This window comes from Culex pipiens, chromosome 3 (assembly GCF_016801865.2).
Source record: "Culex pipiens pallens isolate TS chromosome 3, TS_CPP_V2, whole genome shotgun sequence".
NCBI classification, from domain to species: Eukaryota; Metazoa; Arthropoda; class Insecta; order Diptera; family Culicidae; genus Culex; species Culex pipiens.
Genome location: NC_068939.1, coordinates 42,509,098 through 42,521,875, shown reverse-complemented (window position 1 = coordinate 42,521,875; position 12,778 = coordinate 42,509,098). Strand labels below are relative to the sequence as shown.

The 12,778-nt window shown below is 36.3% G+C and overlaps 1 protein-coding gene across 3 annotated transcripts in view; it reads left to right on the top strand.

The window, feature by feature from the left end:
• Nucleotides 1-12,778, top strand: part of LOC120412373 (rho-related BTB domain-containing protein 1) — a 114,932-nt gene that overhangs the window by 13,001 nt on the left and 89,153 nt on the right. For all 3 annotated transcript variants that reach the window (XM_039572796.2, XM_039572799.2, XM_039572798.2), the window contains exon 2: nt 2,500-2,704. The gene's annotated coding sequence lies outside the window, so the exon portion shown is untranslated. The remainder of the gene's footprint in view (nt 1-2,499; nt 2,705-12,778) is intronic.

Genomic DNA, 12,778 nt, shown 5'->3' with positions numbered 1-12,778 from the left:
AAATTAAACGTCAGACAATGGCAGGACAATCTAAATAACAAAGGCGCCCGAAAACGGCCCGACAACGGCCCGTCAACGTCGATTTTCTCAAACGTCGATTTCGACGATCGTCGGACAAAGTGTTGCATATACGCACGAAAAGGGCCCGAATTCCGTCGGACAAACCGACGGAATTCGGGCCGTTTTGTCGAGCCGTCCGGCGGTTTTCGGGCCGTTGTCGGCCCGGTCCGTCTGTCAGGGCCATCATATCACCAAATGTTGGTGAAAAGTGAGGAAGGCAACAACCACATAGGTGGATTAAGTTAGTTTTTTTACTAAAACTCATTTTCCCAAAATACGTATTTTTTTGATTTTCGAGATTTTTTTTTATATATTTTGGGGACAAAAATCCGCAACTTTTGAGCCATGAGAAAAATAGTCAAAAAATCTGCCGCCGAGTTATGATTTTTTGAAAAAACACTTAGGCTGGTACAAATATTTTTAAAAGTTTTTGTCACCCCCCCCTTCAAAATTGGCCCAAAAAATCAGGGGGCAAAAAAAATATTTTTACAATAAACTTCAAAATTTCAATGAAAATTCAAGTGCAACCAGCTGAAATCAAATTAAAATACATTCTTCTGCGTTTTAAATCATTTTTAGCATGTTTAGGTTTATTAAAAAATCTTAAGATTTTTTGAAAATTTTCGATGCAAAATCTTTTTTTTCGATACAATTTTTGTCAGATCTTAGATTTTTTGAAAACTAATGATTGCAAAACAACTGAACTAGTGTAAAATGCATTTTAAAACACTTTTTTCATTTAAATGTAAAGACTATGGCTTGTTATTTAAATTTTTATATTTTTTTATTTTTTTGCCCCCCCCCCTTGACCCCGGCCAGGGCCGAGGGACAAAAACTTTTTTAAATATTTGCATCGGCCTTATTTAAAAAAAAATCGAAGTTTCATGCAAAAACAAGTTTGACATTATTTTTTATGCAAAATTGAATTTGCCATCGAAAAGTACTTTACAGATTTTTTGATAAAGGTCTCCGTTTTTCAAGATATAGCCACCGAAAAATTGATTTTAGCGAAATATTTGCAGTTTTCCAATTTTTAAAAATAGTGACCATTTCTAAAAATATTTTTTTTTGAGAAGTTCAGAAGATTTGCTATAAAATTGTCTAAGAGACATTGAAGATTGGACCTCGGGTTGCTGAGATAGAGCCGCTTTAAGAAAAAGAAAACACGAAAATTAAAGTTTTCTTAATCTCACCAAAATAACCCACCATTTTCTAATGACGATATCTCAGCAACTAATGGTCCGATTATCAATGTTAATACATGAAACATTCGTGAAATTTTCCGATCTTTTCGAAAAAAATATTTTGAAAATTTTTAAATCAAGACTAACATTTTAAAAGGGCCAAACATTGAATATTACGCCCATTTAAAATGCTAGCCTAAAATTCTAGTTTGATGGTCACTATTTTTAAAAATTAGAAACTGCAAATATTTCGCTAAAATCAAACTTTCGGTGGCTATATCTTGAAAACGGAGCCCTTTATCATAAAATCTGTAAAGTACTTTTCGATTGCAAATTCAATTTTGCATTAAAAAATGATGTCAAACTTGTTTTTGCATGAAACTTCGATATTTTTTTTAAATCAGCGTTTTTTTTTCAAAAATTCATAACTCGGCTGCAGATTTTTTGACCATGTTTCTCTATGGCTCAGAAGATGCGGATTTTTGTCCCCTAAAACATATCAAAAAATCTCGAAAATCAAAAAATACGTATTTTGGGAAATTGAGTTTTAGTGAAAAAAAAGTTGATTAAAAAATCTGCAAATGTTTTGTCCGTGTACCTATTTTTTTCTCAAAAGTCCTCAACATTACCTACAACTTTGCCGAAGACACCAAATTGATCAGAAAATTCACTCAAAAGTTACAGCTGTTTGAATATTTACATACCATTTTTGTATGGACAGCATCCAAAATTGTATGGAGACTTGTATGGATGAACCAATCACACAAAATAGTTTATTTGGTCATAGGGAAGGCCCCCACAAAGTTTGAGCCAAATCAAAAAATACAAATAAAATCCATTTCCGGTTTTGGTAGAGAATTGCTCCCTTGTGTTCACACAAGCAAAGCATAACTCTCGATCAAAAACACACAAAAGGACAAGAATGTTAAAATCTCCACTCGTCCAAATCTGCACGGTTCACATTTCACAAATTTGCATTTAACGTCCGTCATACATGTGTTTTGAATCACGTCTGCTCGCTAAGCTCCGCCACCGACAAAACTACCCTTTGTGGGTGTTCGATTTCTTCCGCACTCTCTACAAAAATAAGTGTATGTGGTGCAATTTTCTTGTTGCTTTTGCTAAAGTCGTTTCGTCCAGAAAGTCAGACTAATCTTGGAAAGTAGAGAGTGGAAAAAAGGAGGACCAAGAATATCATAGCCATTGCTAACATCTGTTTCACGTCGTCTTTTTTTCTTCTTATTCTCCAAACCAGGGATGAAAGCTGACCATCTTCGAGGAAAATTTTCAGCATGAATAAGAAGAGATAAAAGTGTGCCCACACAGGATACGGAAGAACAAGTTTTGCAGAAAGTTGGGAAAAAATAACGCAAAAATCAAGGACACGCGTAGCAGCTAGTCTGGAGCCAAGCTCAGGAAGTAGCAGAAGCAGCGTCTTTAAACGGAATAAACTGTTGGAGGTGAGTTTCGAGAGGGATTGGTTTGTTTAGACTTTGCTGTGACGTTAGAGGAAAAGGTGCCGAAGTTCAATTGGCACCTAAGGTTTGCAAATACCAGTGCACTAAATTAGCACTAAAGCTAGAATTTGACAGTCAAATTGAACTTCCAGGGTGATCCACTTGACGACGACAAGTTTTGGCTGGATAATTCCTGAATAAAAGTATTTTTAGCTATGCATGGAAAATTTGCAATACAAAACTGTACGGCCAGCAGTTTTGAACTTTGAGCAGACGCGATGGTGCTGCTGGTAACAGGCAAAACCGCAGAAAAGTGGGAGTATTCATCCACGCTGATCAATATACTAATCCATCACGCTGTCGTCTGGATATATAATTTATCTATTATCACAGCGTTATCACAATTACTGCAGTGTTAAGTGGATCGATTTGAAAATAGCACTTTTGAGGCTGCTGCTGATTTGAAGTTGAAAATCGCTGAAAGGGAAGTTTGTCATTCGCGGAACTTTAATTTAATTTTCACTTTGAGTGAAAATTGCACTGCATGACTGGCGAAATACAGCCTAAATGATTTACATAACGTCAGAATGTTAAAAATCTTGAGATAAGACGATATCATAAATTTTCCAGCTCCAGCTGATTTCCATGAAAATCCGAGCCCCCCACAAAAGCGAAAGCGAAATCGATCCGCAAGCCTTTCTGCTGGAGGAAACATTTTAATTCCCCATAAATCATTGCCTCGTGACAGGTCCCTTTGATGCTAGCCACCATTTCCAGCACCAAAGACTAAGGTTGGAGCGAGCCGGGGCAGTGCATTTGCGAGATACTAAATTTGGGTGCAGATTGAAAAAAACCCAAAGGGTGATCAAAATGACCACAGTAGTGCTGCCACCCCGAGAGATAGTAAAAACTTGCAACGAAATGTTGATTTGACCATCAACGGGTGCGCGCGAGATGCATAGCTTTATATTGGCACTCGTTGGTGGCTGTTAGTCGAATGATTTTATTATGTTCTCTTTTAAGAGATGCTAGAGGGAGGGAGTAAGCGGCGGGTAATGGTCAGTGCATAAAGCTTACCCTTTTTATGGTCGTTTAATTTAATAACATCGAAATGCATCCAAGGAATGCTTCGAAAGGGGTGGTACTTTCTGGAGGAATAAAAAGAGAGAGATATTTTAGCTAAAAATAGCATGAAGAGAAGAAAATGTTGAAATTGATTGAGTTGTCTAATAGCCGTTTCGATTAGAACGGATCAAAAGCTGTCAACGTTTTTCAATGTTATACACCCAGAACTGAACATCGGCATACGAGAGGATAAAGAGCACGATTCGGTAGTAAAATGGTTCTGTGTGCAGACGGAGAGGATAAATCCCGAAATCACCGAGAGTACTTTACTCATGGGTTCATCTTCAAAAAAAGTTCATCGGTCAATAAAATAAAAAGTACCGGTACCGAGACTCGAACCCAAGACCTTCGGCATATTGAACTGCGCCTTTGCCGTATGGGCCACCATGGTTTGGTGACTAACCCGAGCAGGGGTAAATAACACGGGAATACCAAATTTTGGTATTACTTGGGCAAATAACAGCGACCAAAATGTGCCCTTGGTTGCCCAGTAATAGATGGTAAAATACCATGAAATCATACCAAAATCTTGTATGTGTAAGGGCACAACAATACCAAACCATGTTATTCCAAGGGTAAAATAATACCTCAAAATAAAACCATTTCAATACCAAGTTGAGGTCTTCTGGATTTTTGAACATTGCTTGAATACCAAAACTTGGTAATGCCATGGTTTTATTTTTAGGTATTCCCGCGCCCTTGGAAAATCATATTTTGGTATTTCTGTGGTCTTTCACATACATGATTTTGGTATGATTTCATGGTATTTTACCATCTATTACTGGGCAACCAAGAGCACATTTCGGTCGCTGGTATTTGCACAAGAAATACCTAAATTTGGTATTTTCATACCATTTTTAGTGCAGCAGTTGCAGTTAGTGAAAAAACGGAAATTATTCATATGCAACAGCCAAATCTGCTCACCTGATGATTCCATGTTGTTATTAGTGATATTCTTCACCACACCGAATTCATTTGTCATTGATGAACGGCCTGTGCTTGAAGTTCTTGAAGCTTCTGAAAAATAACAAGATTGAATAATAAGTATTATTAAAATGAAACTGAATTGAAATTCACCAAAATTCATTAATCTGTCGATTGACTCGTTTTTCAAAGTATTTGGTTATCCCGACTTAGAGATATTTCAACGTTTTTGAAAAAAATATTAGTGGGTATATCACACTAATTTTTAAAATCATCTTTAACATTTTTGAGTTTCAAGTCATTTTAGTGCAAAATTAATTAACTCGTAAATTTTTGTTAACAAATTTCCCATAGTTTCAGAGAAAATTGATGAAACCTTTCAATATTCAAATAATACCAAAATGTGCCATCCTGACTTAGACAATTTTCCACAATTTCAAGTCATTTCTGTAGGGGGTATATCAAAAATGTTTAAAATCAAGTTTGAAATTTCCGGTTTTGAATGAAAGCATTCGCTTTGAGACATCATTATAGCGCAAAATTAATTATTTTGTCAAAATTGGTCAAAATTTTTCCATAGTTTCAGAGGAATTTGATAAAACACTTAAATACCAAAATAATACCAAAATGTGGTGTTCGATCATTGACAAATTCTGCAATTTTGCAATATCAAAACAATACCTTAAATTGGTATGATACCACATTTTGCTCTTGCAAATCCTTAAGACAAATTTTAAAGGGTCCAGGAATACCAAAATTTGGTATTGATACCAGAGAAAGGTATTATTACGCATTTCCCATGTTATTTACCCATGCTCGGGATGACGGAATCTGGAAACACATACTTTCAATTGAAATGCCGGTTAGCATTAAGGCATTTGTTATTAACATTTTTCATACCTTTGTTTCTAAAGATCACAATACAAAATAAAAAAAAACTTAACACATTTGAAAAAAGATTTTCTCTTGGCAGCATCCAAACAATAAGTAATAAGTAACATTTCAGTTTGTTTTTTGTTTATTACCGAATTTCAGCAAATGTGATGATTACTGAATCGCATTCAGTTATTTATTTTACTGAAATGGCTACCCAAAATTTGCTGTGTAATGATACTCTCAGCGCCGAACATTCTCCTCTTCTCTCTCTTTTCCGCCAAATTTTTCACTTTATGCCCATCTTATACAACATTTTTGATTAAAATTAACGTATTTAATTGAAAATGAAATAAAAGTAGAATATGTTTTACAAAAATAAGATGTAAATTCAACTTTTTTAAGGTCATAAAATCAGTTAGACTCGAATTCTGAATTGAATTCTACAAAATTTTGAATCAATTCATATCCTGCCTCCCCTTCGCCATTCACAATTGTAAAATTTTTGTCTGCCAGATTTTTCCATATTTTTCATCGATATTTTGCCAGATTTTTCAAATTTTGACCTTGTAACCCTGATCTCACCGCAACAGCGTTCAACCACGAAGCAGCACAGATTAACTGGACGACGTACTCAAAACTCCGAAAAAACGTATTTTTCATACAGAAAAGTTGAAAAAGTTTTAAAATCGCTGCCATTTTCCGTTACTCAACTGTCAAAAATTGCGAGACATGTTATTTTAGTTAAAATTCAATGAAATTTTTGAATCTGCAATAACCTAGTCAGGCCATTTTTTCATTTATTTAGAACAAAAATTTTCATTCTGAAATTACGTGTTATTTTTGTAACTTTTTAGAGCTACTTTTTAGAGAACACAAATATTCTTTAAAGTTGTAAAGCAGACAAAAACAAATATTTTGATGCACAAACGTTAATCACGTATACATATCGACTCAGAAACATGATCTGAGCAAATGTCTGTGTGGATTTGTGTATCCATTGTCACTCGATTATCTCCGGACTGGATGAACGAATTTTGACCGTTGTAGTCTCATTCGATCCGTCTTGGGGTCCCATAGGTCTCTATTTAACATCAGCAAGTTTCGTTAAGTACTTCAAAAGTTATGCTAAAAAAACGATTTTGGCGTATGTCCGGAAGATTGTATAAAGGGTGGTTTTTGCAGGAAAACCTATCATGTTATACATTTTCAGAAAGGTAATGAGCCTAAACATCGAGGATTTGACAACCATATCAAAAGTTATCAGCACTTAAGTGTTATTTATAAACTTTTTGGAGGCCAGATCTCAGATATTTCGATGAAAGTGATGTCCGGGCCCCTTATGCAACCCGTCGTTAGTTAGATAATTGAATGACCTTTCAAATGCGCCTAAAACATCGAAGATCTGACAACCTTATCAAAAAGTTATTAGCACTTAAGTGATATTTATCCTTTTTTTGGAGGCCGGATTTCAGATATTGTGATAGAAATATTGCCTGAGTCATCCATGCGAACTATCGTTGGATAGGTTTTTAATAAAGTTTATTTGTTAAACATGTTAAGGGGGAATGTTGCTATTTTTACTGAATGTATTGACTTTATGAATGTGAGGAAGGCATCAACCACCTAAAGGTAGATTAAGTAACGTTTTTTTGTTATTAGCTTCGCTTGAATGTATTAACAAATTTCATTAAAATTTTACTAAAACTATTTTTTTCCTGTGCAATACCACATTTTTCACAAAATCAATATTTTAAGTGGCTACATTAAGGAAACTAGTTGTAGTCTTGAACGGAAAAGTCAAAAGCAAAAGGCTATACATTATCAAAAATTTGTGAATTAAATTGTGATTGGTTATATTTTTAAGGTCCCCAAGTGATGCGAGAAAAATATGAAAACACGATACATGTATTGTAAAATTCACCTAGTATTATCTGGCCAGTAGTCTGCTCGATTTCCTAAAATATTGACCAGCTGTCACCGCACAGGTGAATCGATTTCCTTCTGTCGATTAGTCTAATCATTCATCCTAGTCCAGCTGTGGTTGCCACAACAAATATCCGATTACCTAATCCAGTTACAGTTCGACTGTACCAAAATTGGCTATTTGTTCGTGTAGTAACACAACCACTACAGCGAACCGAACCAGTCCAGTTCAATCCGGATTTTCCAGGCCCTAGGCGTCCATATCTTCGCAAGAACTGATTGACCAAATTATCGAAACAAAGGGCGTGTGAGAATGAAAACAACAACTACAAATAATTCCATCCAAAAATAGCTGCCGGACGAAAATCAATATCGATAGGGGTTCATGTGGTTTTCACCGGACTCGACTCGGTGGGGTTGGTTAAGGTACGCGGGTCATTAATGAGCGCTGAGGTGGGGGTGGTGTTTTATTCATTTCCTCCGATATTTATTCAATTTTCCGTTCGGAATGTCCAGCGGTGACCACGCCTCCAACATCACGGGGCTGAGGGGGGGTATCTGTGAATAATTAAGGACGTTATTTTGAACTCGCGTTGAGGGGACGTTGATCGCGCTGTCAACAGCCAAATAAGGTGCTCTGATTAAAAGGGTTTGGTATAAATTTGGATTCATGACAGCTGGCACTGTAATCTGGAAAGTGTTTTATTCTCTCTGGCAGTGATTGAAGAGCCAGACACGCCTTCCGAGTTTATGGTAATGGCGACCGGGGTTCTAGACAGTATAAGTCACGGTGTAAACAAACGAGTTTCGCATTTTAATTACCTGATGACTGCAGATTTGAAAGATACTGTTGACTATTCAAGTTAAAGATACGGTTGATGTCAATTTCAATCCTTGAAGACCATGCGACTCCATAAAGAGAATTTTCATGCTACACTTGGAAGTTAAATCGAAAAAAATATGACCAGACTTACTTGTTGAACTGCATTCGTCAGGATTCCCGCCATGTCACCGCGTTGTTGTCACTTCAAAGTGAAGGGTTTCTGAGCAGTCGCATGGCGCCTTCACCGAACCCTACACCAGTGGAAGGGAAAAAAAACAAAAAAAAAAGAATATTATAATGTTACACAAAACACTTTCGAGCTCAGTTTGTTCCAGCTCGCTGCACATCCTACTGTCAGGTAATGTCACGGAAAATGTCAAAGCGACATTTAGATGATAAATAAAGTGGCACTCGTCCTAATGGATTCCACGAAAGGACTTCGCCGCTATCTTTGGATCAAAGTTTGTACGAGCTGTTACCACAAATATCAAACCCATCATACACAACATTCATGTGTGTTTGATGGGTTTGATATTTGTTGAATTTTCACTTGAGAAATTGAAGTTTTATTGCGCAATTCAGAAATGGCGGAAGCATTTTACATTTTAGCCACAACTGTGTTTGTCAAATAACACTACTTGGAGGGGAGATAAATTTCGAATAAATAAGTTCACTCTATTCATTTGATAAAGATTCTCAATATTCCTTGAAGATCAAAATTAAACCAACACCTGCACAAAACAACTTAACCCCCGGTTGCTAATCCGCGTCCCAATTAGAACACTTCTAACGCGTTAGTCACGATGGTCGCGAGTGGCCCAAGTTTAAATTTCACTTTCACACGTGTCTCCCGGGCGTTACTTCCTCGTTGTGTGAATCATTTACGCTTGCACGGAGGTTGGACGAGTTCTGCTAAAAAATATGGTTCTGGAACGAATTGCAGGCATGGCGGGCACGATTGTAGGATTTGACGAGTATTATGTGCGCTTTTTTTTAGTTTTTCGTTTTTTTTAAGTTTTTCATTTTTCTTGTGCTCCCGAGTAGGAAAAAACAACATAAGCATACTAAATTTTTGGCCAACAAATTTGTTTCAAACTAAATAGTCAAATTACTTTGTAAATAAATCACTTGTATTGAGTGGTCATTATGTTGTTGTATCATCATTCAATGATTGAAGAAAAATATTTAAAAAAATTAAAGACGTAACGTAAAAGTGAAAATAGTAGCAACATTCTAGCAAAATAGCAAATTTTGATATTCCAACTCACCAAATTTTGCACGATATTAAGAGATTTGCTTATATATAAAAAAAAAAGTAAATCTTTCCCTGTTCCTGAGGGGAACACCCTTGAAGAGTATCGGGGCCGGCATTTACAAAGCGGATTCAGTGGCAGTTTCATTCTCAACTTAATGTTAACATGTTAAGGTTAATGTTAACATTCCATAGGTCGCCTCCCTAAGGTGTCGTGATAAGGTCCAGTTTGTGACGATACACTACCTTCCCTTTACTAAGCAATCGATTCCAGAAGGGAAAAGATCACCAGTTGTGTTGGTCCGAGCCGGGATTTGAACCCCGATCTACCGCTTACGAGGCGGAAGCGTTACCACTGGGCTACGTGGCTCGGTGCTTATATATCAACAATGAAAAAAAGCAAAAAATGAAAAAAAAAAAGAATTTCAATTTGTTTTGAGTCGTCATTTTGATGCAAAGACCTAGTAAAAATTGGTTTTAATTCTCGCCAAGTTTCTGATAAATTTTGTAAACAAGTGTAACATCACCAAAACACCAAAATGTGATATTCCGACAAACAAATCTAGCTATGCCACAGACATAACTGAAATGGCGTAGGACTACGTAAAATTTTGATATATTAACACTTAAGTCAAGTGTGACACCTTCGAAGAAAGTGATGGATGACTTTGTGGAAAGTCTTTCAGATGAAATGACCAAATATCATTTTTTTTAGAACAAGCCTATTATTTTCGTATTAAGAATAAAAATATATTTTTTTGAAAATTAATTAACATTAAATACTTCCAGGGTTTTGAATTTCCCGGGAAACGGGTAAAATGTTTTCAAGCTCAAGAATTTGGTCAATACTATTTATTGATGATAATCTACAATTCAATCTAAACAAGGATAGCAGATTAGCTGAATAGCTTTTGTTTTGCTTTGGATTTTAAATGCATCAACATTTCTTATCCAATTTTGATTGAAATTAAATAAGTTTCTTTTTTTTTATTTTAGAAAAGCTTAAAAACTTCCTGTAAAAAGTCTAATAGAAAAAAAGGAATAAATATAACAAATAAAAGGATACTAGTCAATTTAAAATTTAAGATATGTTTAGGCTTTCATGCTGATATATGCTGAATAAATGTTTAATGCTTTAAAATTTGTATCGATTACTATTATCTATTTTCACAAAAAATACAAAAAGACAGAAAATTGATTGCTTTTTTTTAATTCGGGAATTCTCGGGACAAATTTAAAATTTTCCGAGATTCGGGAATCCTCGGTTTTGGAAAAAATAGGAATTCCCGGGATGAAAGCACTAGGGATTTCTATCTTAGTTTTGAGGAATTAATTGGAGACTTTAAATTTGTTTACGTTATAAGTTCATGGATAGGTGTTGAACTAAAACTAAGGGCGTAATTTCGAAGTGATTTTCTATTAAATTGTACCGTTTTTGAGAAAATAATGTGACCCTAAAAAGGACCGATTAGTGTTGGTTGAAATGATTTTATTTTTGAAGGCGCACAACAACCAAGAAAGGGAAAGAAGTTCCCTTAAATTGTCAAATTCACGGACATAATCCTACAACAACCTGGATGTAAAATGGTCCAAATTTGTTGTAAATAGTTTTGTTAGTAGTAGTTTAGGGGATGAACCAAAAATTATATCGAAGGTTTATGTAATTTTAGAGATACTAAAATGTGTGTAACAAAAATATTCTGTCAAGATACAGGCTGATTTTTCCAGTATGTTTTTTTTAATAGTTCGAAACCCAATAATAATTGGTTTAGCTTAAAGGAAATTTTACGGAGATCAATTAGCTTTTTAAACATTCGATTTATGTCCACGCAAAGCCGAGATATTTGCATTTTAGTGAACAAAAAGCATAAAACATGGGCTACTACGATTACAAACGAGAAGGCATATATTTTAAATATTTTTGTTTTGAAATAACATGAGATTTTCTCAAAATGTGACTTAAACGACTAACATTTTATAAGGTCGTAATATTGAATGTTTGGCCCTTTTTAAATGTAAGTCTTGATTTAATTTTTGACATAGGACTATGTCTCTACTTACTATATTGGGGGTCCAGTTCAGAAATTCGATCCAAAGCGTCACTTTTAAGCGTTAAAAAAGGGGACATTTTGAACGCTTATATCTTTTTTCCCTGTGAATCAATCCAGATGGTTGGACCACCAATCGAAAGAAGAAGATTTCAGCTATTGTTTAACTACATAGATAGTCTGACTAAACATAGTTAAAGCACTTAAAACATGCAATCAAAATGAGTAATTTTTCAGTACAAATCGGACAGATGACCAATCAGAGCGAGCGTATGCATTCGAGACCGCGCCCCTTTTGTGCCGTTCTCCGGCTGTGCCGCTATTTAAGCAGAAAATTTCGCAAAAGCAAGTCACATTGGAACGAGCACTCGAACTGTGCACGTCGGGCCGACGCGGAGCAGCAGCAGCAGCGGCCAATAGAAGAAGAGGACCAGCAATCAGAAGGAAGAACCACCGGTAGCAGAAGGAGGACATTCGAGCGAAGCGGACGGCGTGGAAGTCGCTATGATGCGACGGTTCTTATGAAAAATGGCCAATTCGACAGTGGTGAAAAAAAAGCTGGAGTGGCCGGTGGCCTCGAAGAAGGTTCCCCCGGGGCCTGGGGGGACATTTACAGAAACATACGAGTTGTGGCAATATGGGTATCAAAATTCATGGTTTTTGATACTGAACATAATAATGGCCATTTTGACAGTAGTGGCCACAACCTGGAGTGGCCAGTGCCCTCAAAGAAGGTTCCCTATAGAGGCCTGGGGGGACACTTACAGAAACATACGAGTTGTGGCAATATGGGTATCAAAATTCATGGTTTTTGATACTGAACATAATAATGGCCATTTCGACAGTAGTGGCCACAACCTGGAGTGGCCGATGCCCTCAAAGAAGGTTCCCCCGGGGCCTGGGGGGACATTTACAGAAACATACGAGTTGTGGCAATATGGGTATCAAAATTCATGGTTTTTGATACTGAACATAATAATGGCCATTTCGACAGTAGTGGCCACAACCTGGAGTGGCCGGTGCCCTCAAAGAAGGTTCCCTCGGGGCCTGGGGGACATTTACAGAAACATACGAGTTGTGGCAATATGGGTATCAAAATTCATGGT